Source organism: Callospermophilus lateralis, chromosome 5 (genome assembly GCF_048772815.1).
Source record: "Callospermophilus lateralis isolate mCalLat2 chromosome 5, mCalLat2.hap1, whole genome shotgun sequence".
In the NCBI taxonomy this organism is placed as follows: domain Eukaryota; kingdom Metazoa; phylum Chordata; class Mammalia; order Rodentia; family Sciuridae; genus Callospermophilus; species Callospermophilus lateralis.
In genome coordinates this window covers 16203944-16227477 of record NC_135309.1, presented here as the reverse complement: position 1 = coordinate 16227477, position 23534 = coordinate 16203944, and the positions used below count along the sequence as shown (strand labels likewise).

At 48.5% G+C, this 23534-nt stretch overlaps 1 protein-coding gene across 4 annotated transcripts in view; it reads left to right on the top strand.

Annotated features, from left to right (window-relative positions):
- The window catches only part of Kcnip1 (potassium voltage-gated channel interacting protein 1), a 187357-nt gene that overhangs the window by 144028 nt on the left and 19795 nt on the right, over positions 1-23534 (top strand). The window contains exon 1 of one of the 4 annotated variants that reach the window (XM_076855682.2): positions 393-486. The exons of the other annotated variants lie outside the window; for them this stretch is intronic. The gene's annotated coding sequence lies outside the window, so the exon portion shown is untranslated. Of the gene's footprint in view, positions 1-392; positions 487-23534 lie in introns of those variants that run through there. 4 annotated transcript variants of the gene reach the window in all.

The following is a 23534-nucleotide window of genomic DNA, read 5'->3' as shown; positions in this document are numbered from 1 at the left end:
GCTGAGACCTAAAGACCTTTGTCTTTGAATTGGTGCACACAGACACACACATTCCCTCTGGGTCCTGGGTCCGCTGTGAGATGTTGTCAATTATGGTTACATCAGCCAGCAGATGTTTAGGGCTTGGTTAGATCTGAGGAGATGTCACCTTGGGAGAAGAGGAAATGAAAGCAAGGATTACTATGAGAGGTTGCAAGCTCAGCGCAGGAGAGAGGTGGGGGCGTGGGGAGGAGTGGAAGGGAGGGAGGGAGCCACGGGAGAGCCACTGGGTGGAAGTGGGACTGGCTGGGGGAAGCGCGGGGAGAGAGGCTGGGCTGAGCGGTTTTCTGGCTGATCAATGCCCGCCTGGCGGCTCGCCGGTGCAGGGTTCGGAGAAGATGTGGGCAGAGGGCGAGTCGGAGGGGCTGCAGACCTTGGGCATAGTGGTGGTCGTGTGCTCCTCCCTGAAACTCTTGCACTACCTGGGACTGATTGACTTGTCGGACGGTAAGCGAACCCCTGAGCCCCCTGTTTGGTATGAATGTCTTTTCTGGCTGGAGTCCTGAAAATAGTTTAGAAAACGCACAGAAAGGAGCGCAGGGACCCAGACCCGGGAGATTTGAAAAAGCCCGGGCTGAATCCTCATGGATTGGTGCCCGCCTTGGGTTGGGGCGCTGTCCGTGGTGCTGAAATGTGCGTCGCCGGGGGCGCGGAGAGGGGGAGCTAGGACCGCCCCCGCCCGCCCGCCCGCCAACCGCGGGGTCCCGGGGCGCATGCGGGATTGGAGACCCCGCCGCCCATCCCCGGCCCTTTGAGAGTGTCTGATGGCCGTGTTTTTAGTAGAGACCAAAGACTTGTGGAAGTCATTATGTGGATTAATCTCTTAAGGTAATGGTAAGATTATAGGGAGCTCAACCCTTTGCAAAACGCTAATCTTGGTGTCTGACAATCGGAAAATAGTTGACAAATGTTGGCTCTTTCACAGCCCTAAGCTCCAATCCTGCAAAGAACCCTTCTCCAAAACCACCCCACAGTGTGACTCTACTCCCATTCCTCAATGACAATGTAGTGACAAATTCCGGTGAGCTCCAGTGTGATTAGGAAGTTGGTGTCTGAAGGCTGCCAGCCCCTCTCTTCTCATTGTGGGTAAAATCTATGACAGGAAGCCGTGAACTGCATCCCCTCACTACCAGGAAAGACTTAACTCTTCCTCTGTGTTGAGTATCGATGAGACAGAATCGTTAATTACCCTGATGTGATCAGTATGTGTGGTATGTATTGAGATATCACACAGTACCCCATAAATATGTGCAATTATTATATATTAATAAAAAGATTTTTTAATGTTTAATGAGATGGAAATGTTAATTACCCTGATTTTTTTTATTATATACTGTACAGTACTGGGGATTGAAATATGTTTGTAGATGAAGATGATTGGAAATACCAATCAGAGCTGAGGTGGGAAAACTGACTTGCAAGATGGTGTGGTTGAATGAGCCCTGGAGTAACAATCCCGAGACTCAGTTTCTATCCTGGTTTAATCTTGGGTCTAGGGTTTCCTTACGATGATTTTTTCAAGTACTGGGGATTAAACCCAGGGTGCTTTACCACTGAGCTACATCTTAACTCTTTTTTTTTATTTATTGGCTTTATTTTAATTTAATTTTATTTTATTTTATTTGTGTGTGAGAGACAGAGAGAGACAGAGAGAGACAGGACCTTGCTAAGTTGCTGAGGCTGGCCTTGAACTTGCAATCCTCCTGCCTCAGCATCCTGAGCAGCTGGGATTACAGGTGTGTGTCACTGTGCCCAGCTCTTTATAATGAGTTTCCATCTCAATCCATGGAATTCTAGAGTGGTGCAAATACTTCTTTGAACTCAGTGCAACAGGTTAGCATGGTAACCAAGACCCTGCGGCCCTGGTCCCTGCTTCCCCAGCCCCGCTCTACTTTATCTGTCATATGTGTTAGTGCTGTGTTTAGAGCTTTGAAAGAAAAAAAAAAAAACTTTAGCTATAGTTTAGTGAATCTACGACCCTTTGATTATATAGCTCTGCTTTTCTGAGATTTTGAATGCTGAAGCACATTCAGAGGCCTCTTTTCTTCCTTAAAAACTACCCAAAATCTAACAAACTGAAACAATAGGTCTGCATTCAGGGACCCTCCGAGGCCGGCGTCCCCTGGTTGCTTTGTTCCTTCGTGGTGCCCCTTCATGGACCCAGGCTCAGCTCACCAGTCCAGAAATTCAGCCCCTGCTCTCCACCAGATTCCCAGAGAACACCCTCCAGCCCTGCCCAGGCCTTCAGAGCAGCCGCGTGCTGAGATGACAGATTAAAGCAAGAGCGCCTACCTCCCTTTAAGGATAAAGCTGCAGTAGAAATACTACCCTGTTCTGTCTTTCCACGTCCCTAAGTATCCGTCTCCCTTCAAGATGGCAGCCTTGGATTTTGTCCCCAGAGAGGATACCAGTCTTCCATCTGATGTTATAGTAATGAGGGGATTTCGGGTGAAAAAGAGAGAACAGATGCTTAAAACTTTCCCTAGGAACCCAGTGGAAAGGAAAAGCAGGGGATTAGCATTGATTCAGCACCTGCACCGGGCCAAGGAGGGTGCTGAGTGCTTCCTCTCCCTGGTCTTAATGGAACCTTGGAGGCAGCACTCTTAGGGAAAATGTCAAAGAATGCTGGAAGTTAGTTACACTATTCCTTTTATGTAAGGAAGAAGACACACTTAGAGAAGTTAAATAAACTTTCCAACGATGCAGCAGTAGCAAGGGGAGGTGCTTGTCTCTGTTCTCTACACCAAGTAGCTCAGCAGGAAAGCCAGTCCCAGGTGGGGGCTGTGAACTGTCAGGAAGCCAAACCACACACAGGCTCTTATGCTAGACCCTAACCATGCTGCCCCAAGGGACATGGTAGACGTGTGCATGACATGGGAACTCTGCCCACCGGTTCTCTCTGCGCTACGGAGAGAAATGTCACTTCCATCTAATGACTTCAGGACCAGGGATGCCCTCACTCTACGGTGGTGGGACATCTCTGAAGAACCCACCAGTGGTCTTTCTTAGGCCTCATTCTTAACATATTTTTCTGGGTAATTTGGGCAGGGTACAGAGATATTGAGCCCAGACTCAGAAGAGCTGGGTTCCAACCCTGACTGTGCGGTTCATGAGCGTGTGGCCTTGGGCACGTCCCTGCTCCTCCCTAGCTTCCACTTTCCTCACTGGCAAGAAAGAGGGGATGGGATCCTAACCACGGTGATTTCCAAGGACGGCCCCGACAAATTACCACAAATGCTACAAACGGGGTGACTTTAAATAACAGAAATTTATCCTCTCATGGTTTGGGAAGCTAGAAGTCTGAAATTGAGTTGGCAAAGGTCCCTAGAGCCTGAAGCACCTTAGGAAGGACCCTTCCTTGCCTCTTCCGGTGCTTGGTAGCTCCAGGGCCCTTGGGGCCAGTGCGTGGCTCCAGGCTCAGTCCACATACCCACAAGGCTTTCTTCTCCTGGTGTTTGTGTGTCCACAGAGCAGGCTCTTCTTCTCATAAGGACCTAGTCATGTTACTCAGGGCACACCCTAATGACGCATCTTATCTTGATCACATCCGTAGTGACCCCATTTCCAGATGAGGCACCTGGGGTTCGGACTTCAACAAATCTTTAGGCAGACACAACTCAATTTATAACCACAGGGGAAACAGAATGCATGCGATTCGTAACAGCAGCAGTAATGCTCTTATGTTTGTTGTGAGGACTGAATGACCTGACTCGTGGGGAGTGCCACACTTCCTACCTATCACAGGGCCGGAGCTTCATTAATCCTGAATTTTTTTTTTTTTTTTTTTTGGCCCCAGAGCATGTCAATCCAAAGAATATGCTACTCTTTGGAGAAAAAAATACTGAACTCATGCTTCACGTCCTTGGTCTAAAGTCTGCCAGTCCTCTTGAGCTGAAGCATCCTTCCCTTTGGATTGCAAAGTTGCTATGGAAGCTTCCAGCAGGAACTCAGGGATGACCTTTTCTCTGCATGCTGTGCCAATACACATTTCCAGCCTTTTCTGCCAGGGCTGCTAATTAACCCAGCTCATCACTACTTCCACTGAGGAAAGGATCGTAGGGGCTGCTTAGAGGAGAGGGTCAAGGCAGGACAAGGGGAGGTAGACAGGTAATATGCTCCAGAAGGTTCCGAGACCATTACCAGTTAACTTTCTGCCTCTCTTCTCATGGGCTGCTTGTTGGGCCGGCTTACTGCAACCCTGCCCTCAGCACTTCCCACAGCCCCATGTCACAGCCCTGCCACGGTCACTTGAGAAGTGCTACACTATTCCAGGCCAGATCATCAGCCCAGGCAGGGAGGTATGTGTCAGCATGTCTCAACGTCATTCTTTGCCACCATATCTTTTATCTCTCTAAATATGAGGCAATTTTATTACACCTCTGACCATGAATTGGTCATGAAATCAAGAATATCACAGGCTAAGCAAGACTTTCAGTTGAAAATAATAGGAATAATAGTTGTTAAAATTCTTGGGGAAATCATGAGAATCCAGGAGGGTTCACTGGGTCCTTGTCCTGCATTCTAAAGTGCATGAACCTGTCATATTACCCTGAGGCTTGCTGGACCCCCTTGGCAAATGTTTTGAAATACGGTTCTTAGGACATCAGCTACCCACACGTATTCAGATCCAACCATTTCTTATAGACTTAGCACTAATACTTTACAGTTTGAGAAATGTCTGGCCATTCAGTGTTTGAACTGAACATTAGGGCAATTTAATATAAAGGTTTCATACTATTATTGAATCAATTTTATAGCTTTTTTTTTTTTAACTGAGACTGAAGTTTTTACTACAAAGCTGCTTGGATAAGAAATAATGACTTCAGGACTCGGCGAACCCTTTGGGCTCACTTTCAACTGTCCAAACTTGAGCTTAAGGTGTGCCTGGAGCACTGGGAATGTCACCATTTCCACTCACTGAGTGTCTATACTGTTCCTCTCAGTGAAGCCCGGGGGACCTAACACAGGCAGGCTGCCGCAAGCTGAGTAACAGCCACCCAAGGGGACTAGGTGCCGAGCCCCGGAACCTGTAAAAGTTGCCTTATAAGGAGAAAGTTCTTTGCAGATGTGACTAGTTAAGGATCCTGTGAGGAGAAGCTTATCCAGAAGCATGAGGTGGGCCCTAGATGCCATTATAAATGTCCTGGGAGAAAGGGAGTGATGGAGAGCAGGCAGGGGACGGAGACAGGACAGGGGAAGGCAATGCAAAGACAGAAGCAGGGATTGGAGTGACGTGGCCATGAGCCAACGAATGTAGGCAGCCACCAGAAGCGACTCAGGGGATGAGTCTCTCTGTAGCCGCTGAGAGGAGCATGGCCTGGCTAACACCATGATTTCAGCCCACGGAGACGGGAGGAGCTTCTGGCCCCCAGTTCCAAGAATACATTCCTATTAATTTAAGCCATCCAGTCTGTAGTCATTTGCCATGACAACCTCAGGAAAATAATGCACGGGTCTTTTTAAAATGTTTCTTGGTGTGCTATAATACGTTATAAAATAAAATGCACACACCTAAAAGTTCAGGTTAAAGGTAAACCCACTGACCTTCCATGCTGGTAAGTGTGAAGACTTAGCACGTGGTCTCTCAGCAATTCCAAAAAAGAGGAGCAGTCACAGCCCTGGAATCCTGCCCACATGGGGGAGCTGGTGGAATTCACCCGAGATGTTTGGATCCTTCTGTGACTATCAGGAATCAGGAATGAAAGAAGGGAATACAGAGAGTTCACGTGTGTGCTGGAAAAAAGCCCTTGGCTCCTCTGGCTCCTTATACCAGCTCCTCACCCCACCACGAAGCATCCAAGGCCTGGCTCCTCTGCCGTCTCAGCCCCAACTCTCTATTTTCTTTTTCCTCTTCCAAATTTGGTTAGTTACTTCTGGCTCTTCCATAGATACAGTTACACTTTGAACGACACATTTCCTCCTTGATTGCTTAAATATCAGCTTTCGGCAGGGTCGATCACCTGCCTTCTCTGAAATATCAGAAGACAGGACACTTCTACTTCCCTCTGCTTTTCCCATCCCTCTCTCTGTCTACCAAGCCTGTTCATCCTATTGTCACTTTTACATGGTCAAGGTTCATGACTTTCCCAGATCATTCTCTTTCAAGGTGAGGGGCTTCTACTCAGGGACAGCCTGTCTCCTGCTCTGGATGGCTCCCAATTCTGTCTCTGACTTCTCTACTTGTCTGACTGACAAGAACTTACCCTGTTCCGATCAGAATGCACTCTGGGTTCAGAACCCTCCCATTCTTTCTGCTCTCCAAGAGGAGCCTGAGCTGCCCAGGCCCAGGCCACCACCCTCCACGCAGCCACAGCCTGAAGACCCCAATCTGGCCAAAGAAATGCACCTGATTCCAGACCCTGCACTGCCACCTGCCCCCTCTCCCAGGCACACTTGCCCCCTCCTCCAGGCCCAAAATGCCAGGGGCATCTCCTGAACCCAGCACACAAGACACACTAGATCTGTGGACTAGGAGAGCAGGTGATTCACCATCTGTTTAGCAGGCATCACAAATCGAGGTGTAAATTCCCATCCCATCTCAGAGGCTCTGAGAAAGGAGACCTGGAATTATATCTAACTGGACTGATCTTCTTCAAAGAAAGAGAAATGATTCAACTCATCTGCTTTTTTTTAAAAAAAAAAAACTTTCCTTTTCATTTACATTCAGTCACCTAAATAACTGAATGTGAGTCTGTTACCTGAATAGATTCTCTTTTTTTTCAACAACCCTTTACCACACAGATGAGAGGCTGTGGCCATTGCCTGACTCTGCAGCCCATTCCCACCACATCCTCAGGGCGAGGCCGTGGCAGGAGGCTCAGCTTAGGAGCTAGGGATCGTTCTCGGGTGCTGACATGCAAAGGTTGCCACCTGAGTTTCCAATTTAAAAAAAAAAAGAGTATATAGTATACATTAAGGAAATAAAGAGTCAATACTGAGTGTCTCTGCATAGTAGAGGGAGCCTGCTGTGTCTGCAGAAAGTCAGGCAGGAAGTCATCCATCCATGATTCATTTAACAATCAGGTGACACCAAAACACATGCTGGAGACACAGAATCAGTAAGATCTGTTCCCGTCTTCCAAAGGCATTCACAGTCTAATCAGAAAAACAGTCGTGTATTTGTAACATTACACGGAGTGATAAGAGTATCTGTGTGTGCAGCCTGCACAAAATCCTCTATGATCCTGGTCACATGTATCCTTCAAAACAACCCTGTGAGGAAGATACTATGATTTTCTCCATTTGACAAATAAAAAAATCAAGTGTTGGGGAGGTGAAATAATTTGCCCAAGTCATGCAAGTTTTTGTCCATAGCTGAGCCATAAAGCCAGAATTCATGCAGAAGAAACCAGGGCTACATCAGGGAAGACTTCCAAAGAAGGAATCATTCTAAATGGGTTTTGAAGGATGAATAGGAGCCTTACAGGAAAAGAAGAAAAGATATTTTGAGCAAAAAGAACAGTGTGAATATTTAAAGATGCATTTGGAGGTGAAAAAATGTTTATGGCCTGGATGATGAGGTGTTACCTAGGGAAAACTGAGGAGGATGTCCAGGAAGGGGACTGGACAGTAATGCCCATCAGGCTAGAAGCTGTCTTCCTGCTCTTTGCTTCACTCTTATCCAGAATGACCTTTTAAAAGATGTACCTCAAATCAGGCAGCCCTTATAGTGAACACTTCAGTGATTCCCTGCTTCACTTAAAACGAAATCCAAACCCTTCTTTCGCAGGCCTGCTTTATCCTTAGACAAAGGGACATGGGCAGAGCTACTTCCCTCCTGCCCAGCAGAGCCCAGCACAGAGCAGGTCCAGTGAGTGCTGAATGAAGCACAAGTTCCTCCTGAGTGCACAGGCAGGGGTTCCCTCTGAAGTCTGCACACTGTGGGCTGCACGTGGAGGCCCAAGACAAAGGCTTCCTGTTTCAGCAGCAAGGACTCCGCAGCACACAGAGAACTGCTTCTCGCCCATTTCCCTCGGGCTCTTGTTCTCCTCTGGAACCTGGCTCCTGCTCCAGACCTCTCTGCTCCTTTCCTGACATGCATCCCACATAGTCCCAGGAGCTGTGGTTCCCCTCTGCCCTGCCCTGGAGTGACTCTCTGACATTGTAGAGAAGAGTCTAAGAACAGGGCGAGTTCTGGACTCCAGGACTAGATATTGGGAAAACCTGATTGAATGGATTAACATGCAAACTGTTTACAGCAAAGCGCCTGGAGGTCCCCCCAAGTCAGCTCCGGGCTCCTCACTGCCACTTGCATGGTTAGGAGTAGACCTCTGGGTGGCCTTGCCCGTGGGCTTGGACTCCAGCCTCAGTGCACCCGAGGCGCGTGGGCACCCCCTCTGGGATCACTTCAACCTCTGTACAATGAGAGGGCTGAATTAGATCACAGGTTCCCTAATGATGGTCTGCAGGGGATCCCCTGGGACCCCTTTGTTGGGCTTGGGGAAGGAAAACTCAGCTCTCCCAGTCTGCCACTTTGCCCCAATTTGCTTTCACCTCCCCCACGGCTGGTGTCTAAGTCTGGTTTCCCTCAATCAAGGAACTCCCCACCTGCATGGTGGTCTGAAAACCCCTGAACGATACCTGAGGTCTGTCCAACCCTGAAATCTCCACGATCCAAGAATTCTACTTTAATGACTTAAGAAGATCCATGATGTCCTTGCTTTCAAGGTGACCAGCCAGGGCCTCCACTTCTCTATGGCCCCACACTACGACAGCCATCAGTTGGGATGACATATGGGTGCAGCCCATGGGTCACCTGCTGGGCCTGGCCATGACCCCTAAGACCCTGGAGCCAGCAGCAGCCATGAAGCAAAAAAATGAAGGAATCAGCTTTCTGGCCCTGAATGCTAGAGTCTCAGGAAGGTAAAGTGGTGCTGCAAACCAAGATGAGGTCTCCAGGCTTCTGGTAGTGAAGAAGTTTCATAGAATGTTTAGCTGGAAAAGACTCAAAGAACATGGAAATGACCGGGTGTCGTGGAAATAGCCGGAGAACTGGAGTCCAAGGTCAGAGCTTCAACGCAGCCCTGCCATCTGCTGACTGATGGTTTTGGGCAAGATACTTAACCCCACGAGGCTTTGTTTCCTCACCTGTAAAACAGGGTAACTTCACCCATCTTGCAGGATGTTGGGAGGATTCATTGGAAATGCATTGTATGAGAACATTCGGCTCAGGGTTACGATTTTCTAAATGCTCCACTTGGACACAAAGAGAGGAGGCCACTTCTTGGAGAAGGACACAAGGACGCCAGGCCTTAGCATTAGGTAGCCCACAGGTATCACCTGGGCACAATCTGAGGGCTCCCACCACCAGGGTCTAAGATGCCCTGAGCACCTCCTCCTCCCATCACCAGTGCCCAGGGCCAAGGCCCGGGAGAGGGCGCTGAAACTCCACCCCATTTCGCACTCTCAGGAATTCAATATAGAAAACACATTAAGACCTGTTTACATGGAACTGCTGTTTATAATTATTGTTCCCTGAGGGATATTCCACCACTGCTTCCTCCAATCCTGTTTTAAACTGCTCCACTAACAGAGCTTGCCCGGCTTCCCCGGGGACACATTCACACACGCTAATAGAGACATAATTCAAAAGTTGCTTGATATACAGGGCCTCAATTTTCCCCCAAGAACCCCCTAAGTACAGATCCCAAACATGCAGCTTTTCATTGGCCAGATGCAGTTATACACCCTGGAGTTAAATGCACAGGCTGCGCTTCAGCCGGGTCATTGTCAAACCACAGCAGTCGCCAGGCTTTATCGTAGGACCCCACAGCCACAAGCAATAAGAATGAAACAGGCTGCAAGATAGGACCCCTGGAGGACCCCTCCTCCAGACCTCCACCCCAACCAAGCCAACCAAGTTTTCCCGTAAATTAAGGAGGCTTTAAAAAGCAGTCTCCAGGCCTGGAGGAGCAAAGAATCAAAGCTGATCAACTCCAGGAAAAATCGTGCATCTTTGTGGTATGTGAGGAGAGAAGGATGGTGGAAGAAGAGGAGCCCAGCCTCGCAACGCTGGGCTGACCCCTTAAAGCATCACGGAAACGACATTCCTTTATGGAATTGCAGAACAAGATGCACTTCAGACCCAGGACAATCACTCTCTGGGGGACCTGGGAGTCACGGTAGCTTTCTGAGATTCAGGTTGTCTGATGGCAAACTGCGTCCTCTCCCGGGATTGGTGGGAACCTGGGACGAGATTAACAGGGGGCACTCGTGCACCGTCTCTGGGCAGGCGCCGTGGACCCCCTTCCTATACGCCTTCTCTCTGCTGAGACCTGAATGGGGAGAGGGGATGGCCACGTGCTTGTTAAATATGTGAACATGGGGCGAACCCTAAACAGCCTGAAATGAGAAGATTAAAGGAAGCAAACTAGGACCAATCTCGAGCAGCTTGACTTCCCCAAAACTAATAAACTTAATGAAACTCGCCATCTCAAGAGGAAATTAATATAAATTGAACACAGCATAAGTTCAAGGTGACTTCGAAGACGTTTCTAGAGACTAGATTCATAACTGATTAATAAACTAAAATACAGAGAGCATGGCCCAAGGCTGGAAAAGTAGGCACCCAGTGTCCCCTCCCCTCTATACTGCAGCAGGGTGGAAATTCCTAACCCAGAACCCAGGCTTCAAGCCCACTCCCCTAGCTACCCACCCACCCACCCCACCAGAGTTCTCTGCCTGAATTGGTGTGTCTGGAGAGACCACCCACCCACATATTGTCCCTTACAGATGAGGCAGATTGGCACCCAGGTAGGATGACCCTGAGCCTCCACAGCCCCACAGCCCCCCACCTCATGTAGCAGTAGACTCGGGGTGGCCTACGACAAACCCATTACTTACAGTGTTCTGGATATCCACGAACCTTCTGGAAGGCCCTGAAAAGTGAGCGTCTTTCACAGACGAGGCAACAACACTCGACAGGTGCAGTATTTGCAGAAGCCACCCAGCTCATGAGTGGCAGGTGTGAAATGGGAGCCACCCAGACTCCCTCAGGCAGCCGCCAGCTCCCTCCCCTTCCCCGCCTTTCCCAGGGCAAATGCCTGACCACAGGAGGCTCTCCGTCAAACCAGCATCCATCCAACTAGAAAGGCTGAGATATTTCAATTATACAAAATATGCACCCCAAGATCCCTGTCAATAGAACATGAGCTGCAGGTGCTGAGGCAGACTCCTCTCTGTTGCATGGAGGAAGGATTAGCAAGAGACGCGGAGGGGCCTGGGAAGGGCAGGGAGCCAGGGGAGAGAGACAGCAAGACCCAGGCGCAGGCAGCTCAGCCCTGGGCTTCCATCTGCCGGAGCACCTGGCTCCCTCCAGAGGAGAACCTCAAAGTCAGACAGATCCAGAACAGATGAGGAAGCCGGGTGGGTCCCTCCAGGATGACAGACACTGTTGCTCAAGAGCCGGGAGAAGGCTGAAGTGCTCTCAGTTTCAGTTAATCTCCAGGAAAATTTCAACCGGAAACCTCGCTGCCGCTGCCTACTTTTTCAGGAGTAATTAGAATGCTCATCTATATGAAAGATCTCTATGAAAAATAAATTAATAATAGATAACACAAATTCAGTTTACAATTTTTGAATAATATGGTCAGCCTATCTTAAAGTAAAATATTCATGTATTTTTAATAAGCCTGAGACATGTTTTCCAATGAACCACAGATGGTTCATTTTTATTATCTTATAAAGAGACGTTATGGGCAAATATTTTTAACCATGAAAAAATAAAGCAGTTCTGGTTGGGAGATCCCCCAAGTGCTCTTGAAGCATCAGGCTCCTTCCTATCATCAGGAGGCGGAGCTGGGATGGTCTCTATCACTGACCTCAGCCTGGACAGATGGAGGCAGCGGTCCATAATCATGGTTCACATTCCAGCTGTGCCACTCGATGACTAATAAGCAAGCCCCAATACCATAGGAAATAGGAATTGGAAAAAATAATCTCTTGAGGTTGGTTAATGTAGGGTGTGCAGTGCATTCAATAGACCTCCTTCCACTGAACATTCTTTTAAAATGTTCTTTTCTTTCCTCTCAACACCCAGAGCCATAAGGAACATTTGAAGCAGTTACGATACATGTCTGAGCATAGAATGTGGCATTGTACCCACAGAGACAACAATATGCCCTGTCCTATTGGCAAATGTCCCTGAGCCTGCTGGGTCCAGAAAGCAATGATTCCGAACTATCTGCAACAAGAAAGGGTTTGTAGAATGTGTGGCTGGCAGCAGTTCTCCCAGGACTGATCACAGGTTACTGACTTTACAGCAGCCAAAGATACGTTAGTATTAACCAGGCTTTTCCCTGTGACAGCCCCATCACCGGGGCCAGGGGTACAGACAGAGATGGCACTGCTCTCCCCCAGCCTTCCCCACCCCAAGACACATTTCCACCATCCACCCAGCTGCTGAAGAAATGGTCCTTGTCACCTCCTGATCCCTGTCCCTCAGCACGTTCCCATACAGGTGTCAGCAGGTCTGGTGACTTCTGTGCCAGAGGCTCTTGAAAATTTGCTTCTCACCTGTTTCCTCCCAAGTCGACCTCATCCCTTCCTCAGTTAGGACAGGTCCTTCTGCGTCTATTTCTAAAAATAAAGACTTTTGTTAAAATATAGTCTGCACCAGACCCCACGGAAGCAGAAGGAGAGAGACACAGAGAGAGAGAGAGAGAGAGAGAGAGAGAGGAGAGGGAGAGAAAGGGAGGGAGGGCCAGAGAGAGAGAGGTGGCAGGGAGGGAGAATGAAAACATCCCACTTCCCCCTCCAGTATCCCCCTGAGAGGTGACCGCTACCCTGACTTTCAACAGCGTGGGTTCACTTCCAGGACTTTGCCCCCTTTCCATCCATCTCCTTAGATACTGTCCCAATCAGTTCCTTCATGCGCCCTGCAGCTCCTCTTGGGATAGTTTCTGGTTCAAGGTAACACTGAGCTCAGTAATTCTGCTTCCAGTTGCTTTAAAACTAAAAACTGTCCTCCTAAGACAGGTGGTGGCTCTGACTTCCCGGCACTCTTGTCCCCTCCACCTCTTAGTTCCTGAAAAGGACACTCTTTCTGTCTCAGGACCTTGCTCGGGTTCTTCCCTCTCCCTGGCGCTGCCTGCTGCTCCTTCCCGCCTGAACCTTGGGCTCCGGTGCCCACAGACTCTCCTTCCCTGCCTGGGCTAGGTTTCTCCTGGGCTCTTTTCCACACAGCCCTAGTCTCTCCCGTGGCTCTACGCATGATTTATAATTGCATATTCACTTGTATAATTATTTGCACTGCTATTTGATTTGATTTGATTGATTTTATTTTACGTCTGTGCAGCTCTGGGGATCAACCCAGGGCCTTGTGCGTGCCTGGAAGCGCTCTGCCACTGAGCCACACCCCAGCCCTTGGAGGGTTATTGTTTAACGTGTCATTCTTGCTGAACGGAGGACGGGTTCCACTTATTGGTGGCTGTGTTGCTCTTACCTGCAATGGTGCCCAGCACAGAGTAGGAGTTCGATAAATATATATTAAATGACAACCTGAACTCTCAAGGATCTGGGAGAGACTGCAAAGCCTTTCCACATTTGTCCGCCAGTGGGCTGGACTGTGGGAGGGGACACGCCAACCAAAGGCTATCTGGGAAACACTGAAAACCTTCACACTCAGAGGAAGTGACCCTTGAGGCGATATTTGAGCGATGGCTGCATGTTGCACCACTCCAGAGGTCACCATACTCATTGGAGTGCATGTTCGTGGTGCCCCCTGGAGGTGTGGAATAGAATAGCATCCAGGAAATTTGCAGAGGGCAGGCAGGACTGTGCCAAGGTGTGGGAGTGTCAGCCGGGCAGTCATGGTATTTCCACGGAGTGAGTGCATGTAGCAATGAGAGTAGGCAGGGGAGCAAGTCATAGAAAAGCTTGAGCACCTTGTTACATAGCCCGGCCTTTCCCCTGCAGGCATAGGGAGCCATTGAAGGCTTCAAAGTAAGGGCAGGGCCCCATGGATTTCCCTTGAATACACCACAAGTCCTTCTCCTCTGAGTCTTCTGCAGAAGGTTCCTGGAAGCTCCTCCCCATCCTCCCTCCACACTCAGAATCTCCCTGTCTCTCTCTCTCTCTCTCTCTCTCTCTCTCTCTCTCTCTCTCTCTCTCTCTCTCTCTCTCTCTCTCTCTCTCTCTCTCTCTCTCTCTCTCTCTCTCTCTCTCTCTCTCTCTCTCTCTCTCTCTCTCTCTCTCTCTCTCTCTCTCTCTCTCTCTCTCTCTCTCTCTCTCTCTCTCACACACACACACACACACACACACACCTTCCTCCCCATCCAGGCCCAACGCCACTCCTAGGGAAGCCTCTCCGACATGATGCCTGCTCTTCCCCAGTCCCCTTGTCCCCCCATGGTGCCACAGAGCTGTCCCCTGCAGCTCTTTTCACAGTTGTGATGTTATATTTGCATCTGTGATTCTCAGGTCAAGAACCTTGTGAGCCAAGCCATAAACTTTGGGGACAAGAATTGTGCCTATCCTGGCTCACCAGTAGGATCTCCATGCCAATCAAAGTGCCCAGCCCGTATCAGATAGTACATGGTGTCTGCTCTTTGGGAAGTTCCTTCTGCTGGTGCATGCCGAACTCCCACTGGTCGAGCTGCTGCCCTGCAGGCTGGAGGCTGGTACTTTGGAATAGTCTCCGGGAGAAATGCCAAGTCCATGGAAGTGGGTCCCGGGCGGTTAACACCCGGTGCTTCAGCTGGCGAATGGCAACATAGGCACTGTGAGCCCAGGTGCACCGGCTGCCAAGTCCAGCCTTCAACACATTCAGGGCCCTGACACCTCAAGGTAGCAGCTGTGCCAAAAACGTCTTTGAAGTCCTCATGGCTCCCAACGTGGTGCCCAGCACCCAGCAGACGCTCCACAGATGTTTGCAGATGTGAACCCAAAGCTCTTGGGAGCCCTTGTCCCCGGAGAATCTGCGTTCGCTTCCACAGCTGGCCCAGGGGTGGAGCTGCTCCTATGGCCTCGGGACCAACCAGTTTTTACAAATTATCAACATCTCCCCATTAGCTGTTGCAATATTAAATTGTGTGACTGGAAATGAATGAATAATCCCACGGGCAAGCGAGGGAGCCCAAGCAGCCGGATTTAATAACAAGTGCTGCCCTCTCTGCAAGCGGGAGGTCTCCCTAATTAAATATTAAAAATCTATCCACACGGGCAAGAGGAAAAAAATTGCTTTTTCAGCAGCACAGCTTGGAGACACTGCCTTGGAAAACCCCAGGCACTGTGGGAATGTCCTCTTGGGGCCCCAGACCTGGGAACCAGGGACCACTATATGAGGACCACTGCTGGGCACCAGCTACAGACCACCCAGGTGTCGAGGTGCCTGGCCACACCTGGTCCTCCTGAGCTTCACAGCCACCACATAGAGGAGCAGAGGCACAGAGTGGACAGCTCCCGCAGGGACACCGGGTGTCAAATGGCAAAGTTGGGCTTTCCACTCAGTCCTGTGGGGCGGGAGAGCTTATTTGGTTAATGCAGCAGTTAAGAACGGGCTCTGGCAAGCCTGGATTGGAACTCAGGTCCCCAGCTTGCTACCTGGGTGGCCTCTGGTGGGTGCCCTCATGTCCCTGAGGCTCAGGTGCTTTGTCTTTAAAAGATAAAGCTCTCAGGGTTTTAGGAGGGTGTCAGGAGATAATGCATACCAAGGGCTCAGTGCCTGGAGGTGCAAGATGTCAGCCACTGCTGTGGTCAGTGGGGGATGCTCCTGTCAACACCCTACCTCTGCCCAACCCCTCTGCCTCAGAGATGGCCCCTCCACCATAGAAAGCATCATGTCTAATCCACTACCTCCAGCCAGGATGCCTTTTTCTTTTCCGAGGGTTGTTAGCATTTATCGAGCACATATTCTGTGCCTGTTGCACATCCACTTATTATCTCATTTAACTCTCCTGAGACTCCTGGAAAGTAGGGAGTATTCCCACCTCCCAGATGTTGAGCCTGAGGTGGATGGACACGTCCATTGCCAGGTCTATGTGAGCCTCTTGTCTGGGTGGCATCCTGCTCTCTGCTGCAGAGGGGGGACCCCAACAGCAGCACTCAAGCTCCGACCGGCACTCACCCTTCCATGGCTTCTTCACCCTTTGTCCTCTAAGTTTACGTAACAATAACTTTTTATGGATTTCTTCACATTAAAGTTCACAAATATTCATTTCAGGAAATTAGAAAAAAATGTAAGATCTGTATGTATAGATATAAACTCTTCACAGCTCCTCCCTCAGAGACCCACCATGATGGTATGAATGTACGCATTTTAGAAGTCGGAGACAGGACGGACAGACAGACAGATGATAGATATGACATAGGTAGAGATGAGCCAGATGGATAGAGATTTTCCATTTCATCACACTGTTTTTCTGAGAAATAATTTGAAGTTGGTGCAGCCCAACCCACATCTCTGAACCTCGCCCCATCGCCACCTACTTTCCTGGATTTTGCTTCAATAGTCATCTCACCTGTTCCTGGTGTTTAATCCCTCCCCCTGATTACCATCAGGCCTTGTTCCCCATCGCAGGGTCAAGAGATAACTAAAGAAAAAAGGAGATAGTTACTAATTAGCTAGGGAAAAAAAAAATAACTTCCAGTCTCAGGAGATTTTCTCCAGCCTGATAAGAATCTTTTTTTTTATTTCAATACATTTTGTAGTTTTTCATGGACCTTTATTTTATTCATTTATTTATATGTGGTGCTGAGGATTGAACCTAGTGCCTCATGCATGCTAGGCAAGCACTCTACCACGGAGTCCCAGATCTCCAGCCCCACCTGACTCAGCCTTTGGTGTTCTAAACAGGAAATGCCGAACCCCAAATGTCTCCCATTGTAGGCTTTGTTAACTGAGAAGGGGAAGCGATGCTCTTCCCCTTGACCTCTCTAGCAGAGAGCTGGGACGAGGCAAGTGGGAGGGGAAGCAGGGATCCCAGCTCTCAAGATGAGCCTCAAACCTCAGGGGGGCCATGAACAGCATCCTGCGTGACTCTCCTCCCACTTCTCAACCTGAAACCAACTCTGAGTTTGCTTTGCTGTTTGCTGTCCCTGGAGTGGTAATGGGTTCCCAGGCTCAGTACAGGATGGTCTGTGCCTGCCTCTCCTCTGGGCCTTTCCACTAGTCCCAGCCTTCATACACACTGGCCTCCGTCCTCTGGTGGTACAGGCCCGTCTTCTTACCGTGGGTCCTTGCAGAGGCCGCTGTGCCCACCAGGATGCCCAGCCTCCTCCTCCTCACCTGGCCATCTCCTCCAGCTGCCAGGCTCAGGTCAAGGCTGCCGCAGAGTATCTTCCTCCACCAGGGACTGTCATGTCCCTGAGGCCAGGCCTGCAACAGCCTGCAGCTGAAATTTAGGGATATAGCCTGACTCCATGCGGGGTATCCTGCCTCCTCAGTGTTGATTGAGACCCCTCCCCAAGAAAAATTCTGTCAGGTTTCTAGACTTTCACAAAGCACATAAAAGTCACTTGGAAGACACAGTAAGGGGGGGAGGAAAGGGGTGTTAAGCAGTGACTGCAGACCCAGGAGGTGACATCAGTAGGCAATGGTGAATAACAACTGGTCTGGTGGGGAGGCAATAGGGAGTAGTGGGGACTTCGGCTTACTAGAGAGCTCAAGCCCTGTCTGAACCAAGCAGCCGCTCCTCGGTGAGTGTTGCAATGGGGGAACGTGGGCCTGGCATGGCATAATTTCAGATTTCTAGGAAGCATCCAAACATCCATATTTTTATATAAAACAACTGTTGGTGATACTTGCATTTAAAACAGTGAGGCAATGATAACACTCTGTGGACTGCCGGATTGTGATTTCTAAATGAAACTGACAAATTGTGGGATTAACCACTCGACTGGCCAGACCTCCCCTTGGCCTCTGTCCCTGGACTCTTGATGTATTTCCTTTTTATCTCCTGCAGTGCTACTCACTTTTAGCAAATAATGAGGACTTGCTAAGCATCTACTGTGTACAAAGTGAATATAAGACATTTTTGGAGGAGGGAGACACCTTAAATTAAAAAAAAAAAAAGTAAGCACAAGACATTGTCTCCCTGCTCCACCCCTGCGTGTGAGAAGTGCCAGATTGGCAGACACCTGCTAGGGGATTCATAATGAGTGCTTCGAAGGTGGCAGAGAGCTCTCCCTGTGGTGCTCTGAGGGAGCTGCCCAGCACAGATGCACCCTAAGCCAGGTTTCAAGGGTGGGTAGAATTGAGTAGAAAGGGGTCTGTGCCCCTGTGGATTCTGGGAGTGTTGCCAAGGACCACTCAAGGGAGTCGCAGGGAATCCTGCGGAAGGCAACGTGGCCCCCAGCGTAGATGCCTGCTGGGAACCTGGGCCTTAGCCTGGAGTTTCCGTAGCAGGGAGATAACCTGTCATCAAGGGGCAAATCCCAGCCTGTCTCTGGGAACCAGTCCCGACCCTCCCCAGAGCCACGCCCTCTCTTCACCATTATTTTCTGCTTATATTACCTATTTTCAGTTAAAATAGATTTGGGGAGGACAGACGCCCACCCCTCACAGCCCCAGGCAGGCGGGGTTCCTCCGGGGCGGGGTACCTCCATGGGAACATCTGAATCCTGAAACAATTCCAAGAGGCAGCAGGGCTTTGAAACAGGCAGTATTTCCTCTTTTTATGATGGTTTCATTTTACATTTTTATTGGCTCTCCCCTGATTGCTCCCGGGCTCTCTGACGGGATGTGAGATGCGCTGACATTTATAGAAATCAATACATTAATAAATCACGAAGTTCATAATGTCTGATTTGCTTCTAAATGAGACAGAACTATTATCACCATAAAGTTGCACATAAAATATGCCCAATTGTGATGTATTATGTAGTCTAATCAAAGGCGTTTGAGTGAATAACCTTTCCCCAAAAGAAGGAAACAATCAAAGCTGAATAACTTCATTAATAATTCAAGGTGTGTCTGCCAAGGCTTCATTTATTAAGTGCACAGTTAAGAGGCTCCCAAGCTGAGTCCTGGGGAGATGGCACCTTGACACAACCGCCCTGCCTCCGGGCAGGCATGGTACACCCTCGGCTGAACTGACTGCCGTCCCCATGTCTGCCAGCTCATGGTCCAGGTGAAGGTAGTGTCCAGCGCCTTCTCCAGCTAAGAAGTGGGCAACACAGCGCTGACTGTGTGGGTTATTAAAGGTAGAGGGCAGAAAGCCTTTCAATAACTCCAGGGGGAAGAAGCAGGCACTTTCTCAATGACCACCAGTCTTTACGTGGGTTTGCTGACAATCCAGGCCTGCGGTTCTAGTCTCCACCACCCACATAACCACCTGCTCCATGGCCCTCTTCAGACTGAGGTGGCCGGTGATCTTTCACCTAGTCTTGTGGCTGTTTATGGCCAATAAGGGTCATATAAAAGATAATGTGCATGGTTGGATTGGAACTGGCAATTGGTGTCTCCTTAGCAAAGATGATCACAGAATAAGGACATCTTCCGACATGGAGGAGAAGCCCTTAATTAACTAGATCCATCAGAGAAGGCATGATTGTGACCTAGACAGTGTCTGAGTTCTGCTGCTGAGAAAGACCCTGAAAAATCACAGTCCTGACACAGATGGGAATGATGTATTTGAGTACCCACTATGTGCGTAGAGCATTTTACATACCTTATCTCACTTAGACTTACAGTTACAGGTGGGTCTGATCATAACATGAATTAGTCTAATAACTACAGATCTCCTAGGAACAGTGAGATGAGCAGATCAATTCTAAAGCTGTTACCTGCTCTCTGAGCTCCCAAGACCTGCACCGACATAGGGATACATCAGACCGAGCGCAGCAAAAGCTCACATGGCCAACTCCTATTATTTGCCACTTGCGGTTGTTCTATCTGGTGCATAGAACTTTACATTCACACCAATAACAAAGGAAGGGCTTATTAGCTTTTGATGACAGAGTCTAAGCTTACCCCGCGAACTTGGTTTGTGCTCTCTGGCACACTAATTAGGGATAAATGTAGGCCAGCTACTCTGAACAGCAGCAGTAATGGGTGGAGGTGGGCCGGACTGGAGATGGCCCTTCCCAAAGCACGACCACTGGACTTCACTCGGATCAGCAGCCAGAAGGAGGCCATGCTGGGAATATTTTCACCAAGGACATTGGGAAATGCTGGGCCCCGAGCTTCCCCCCACTCCCCAAGAGACCGCTGTTAGACATCAGGCAGCCGCCAAAGCCAGCTCTCCACTGAAAAGCACCCTCGGCAAGTTGTCCAGTCGCCCTGAAGCGCGAGCCCCTCTGCACACGGCAGGCTGGGAAGAGATGGGTGCTTCGCTCCTTTGCCTGACCCAGGTCCCGTGGGTTTCCCCTGGGGGAAAAAGTCCTAGGCTAACCAGCCTTCCAATCCCCTGCACCTTCATTTCTCCACCTTAAGCCAAAAGAGCCCTTTCTCCCTGGACTCTCTTCATTTGCAATGAATCGTCACTTCAGCTCCTTGGTCAAGAGAAGACTAAAACCCACCTCGTCATGCTCCTATTTCTGCAGAAACACTGGAGACCCCCCGACCTGGGCAGCACCTCTCCCCAGCATGGGGCAGCAGCCTAGACGTTTCCGCCGGCGGCTGAGACACTGCAGCGAAGCTCCAGCTCTGCCCTGCTGCCAGGCACAGGCCAGCTGCCCTGCAGGATTGCTTTAGAGGCGGGAGGACCTGGTGACATGAAACACCTCCCAGGGTCCTTCTTTCCCCAGCCCTGGCATCTAGACAAACCATTCCCCAGACGCGTCTTTGCTTTGACCATCTTGGTCAAAAACATGGGACCAGAACAAGTCATAACTCTAACTTGTGTCACGGGACCGTGGCTTGTGTCACAATCATGTGGTGACTTCGTGGACATTTGATTGTTGCATTGCATTTCTGATCATTTATTTCTGCCAGTAAATGTCCCCCACCTGAGAGAAGCAAGAGACACTTCATCTCCATACGCCTCAATCTGTGCTGACCTAAGGTCGCACTAAAACTCACTCGCTTTGGCAGAAAGGGCAGCAGATGGAAGGGCACTGTCGATTAAAGAATTCTCGACTCACTTGATCTTGAAAACCTGCCATCTAATAGGACTAGCAGCTCTCAGAGATTTATTATTTTTTTTTAAGAACTCTGTTTTTTTCCAAACCTTTTCAGGACTAAAGTATAAATGAATGAGAAATGTATAAATTCAATTTTGCTTAAAGGGGGCAGAAGGGGTTTCAAGATTAAGAGAACAAATGCTTGGAGCAAAACATGATTTGAGTTTTATTGAACCAAGAAGACTGAAAAAAAAATATCTGGAGCCTTCAGAAAATCTTTATCACAGCTCAGCTAAGCACTCCCGGGACGCGTTGTTAAGTTTATAAAATTCAGAGCGGATGAGTTGTGTGCGCGCTGCAAGGGTCTAAGTGGCCTCAGCTGGAAGGATCTAAGCCTTAAGGTTTAAGGACGGAAAGACTTTTCCCCTCTGCCTCATACAGGTACCAACAAAGATCTTCACCCCAATTGTATGAGGGAAGGCTGTCAATCAAAATGGTGCTGACCTCCCCAGAGCAAACCCACCATGTTGAAGGGGAAGGAGGTGACATTTCTGAATGCCAGCAGTCCATCACTGACATAGTTTTAATGTAAACACCATAGTTCAGGCAACACTGAACCACTGGTCATACTGGAAATGTGATTTCAAGAGGAAGCACAGCATTCTGTGCTTTTATGGACATTGTGTCATGTAAATCATATGCAGCTCTTCCCAATTTCCTTTGAGTACAGCTTTAGTAATCTCCCACAAGTTTTAATATGTTGTATTTTCACTGTCCTGTAGTTCCCAAGACTTTCTAATTTCCATGAGCTGTTGTTTTGATGCATGAGTTACTTAGAAATTAGATCTAAATTGCTTGATTTCTCACATTAGAGGATTTTCTGGTTTTCTTTTTTGCTGTTGATATCTTGATTAATTTCAGCCTGGGTAGAAAATATTCTGAATAACTCCAACTCTTCAAACTTTATTGAGACTGCTTGAGTTCAGGGGGCAAGCTTCATCTCAGCTACTCTGGAAACTGAGGCAGGAGGCTCACTGGCAGTTCAAGACCAACTCTGTTTTAAAATAAAAAATTAAAAGGGCTGGGGATGTGGCTCAGCAGAAGAGTGCCCCTGGTTCAATTCCCGGTACCAAAAATAATAATAATAATAATTGTTTTGCAAAACATAGAGGCTGACTGACTGTGCCTCAGAAATGGTCAATTTTTGGTAAATATTCTACATGCACTTGGAAAAAATGTGAAGTGGTTTGTGATTGTTGGGTAAAGAGCTCTCTATAGGTCAGTGGGGCCAAGTTCATTGTTAGCTCAGACCTTCTGTGTTGATATTGATTTTTTTATAGTCTGCTTGTTTTATCAATTGCATTAAGGGGTGTTTTCAAATCTCTAATGTGATTGTGAAGATGTTATTTCTTCAGTCCCGTCAGTCTTTGCTTTACAGGCATTCAGAAGCTGGTTGCAGTGTGTGCTGATTCACGGTTGCTGTATCTCCCAGCTGAGGGAGAACTTCACATCAGGAAGCCCCTCCCCATCTTTACCAAAGCTTCTCAACTTAACTTCTCCTTCATCCCCTGTGTGCAGGGCCATGCCGGCTTTTCTGGATTCAGGCTTGCAGGGCACCAAGGCCTGATCTTTTCCAGCAGTTTCTCTTACCTTGTCTGGGCCTTTATGCTGATACGTAGCAAGTAGTTAGGGTTTTTACCTGACGCGTGGTGTCCTGTGTTGGAGATTCCCTATTTCTCTTTGGACATTAGCAGTTTAGCGGTTGCTTTTCCCTGTGGTTTTCTTGGGGTTTAACCTGCTTGGGGTTTGTAGTGCTTATTGAATCTGTGGCCTCACATATTTCATCCATTTATAAAACTTTCATTTATGATCTCTATCATTGTTTTTAATTGTTCCTCCCTTTGGGGACTGCAATTATATGTCAGAAATTTTCATTGTATTCCATATATTGCTTGTGCTCTTATCTATATTTTCCATTCTTCTCTCTCTCTCTCTCTCTCTCTCTCTGCATTAGTCTGTATGTTTTTCTATTGCTCTATCTACCAAAGTCTCTCTTCCTCTGTGTCTAACCTGCTATTAAATTGGTTTATTTAGTTGGTAAATTGGGGTAATATATTTTTCAATTCTAAAATGTTTAATTGCCTTTTAATATACCCTGGTTCTCTGGTGGAATTTTACAGCCTCTTTACCTATTTTCTTAAGGATATGTTCACCGTATTTTAAAGTCCATGCCCGATTGTGCCAGTCAGAGCCTGGATCACCTGTAGATCTGTTACTATATTCTATTTTCTTCCTCTTGCCCCATCTCTTAACATGCCTGGCAAATTTGCATTGAATGGTGGATAGTAGAATAAAAAAAAATGTGTCAACTATGTGGTTGAGTCTTCAACTTCTGGAAGGTGCTGGGGTGAAGGAAGATCCACTTGTTTGGGCAGAGGCTGCACTATTGGCCCTCCAATACCTTCACACTGATGGCTGAGACCCTCTCTCCTGGC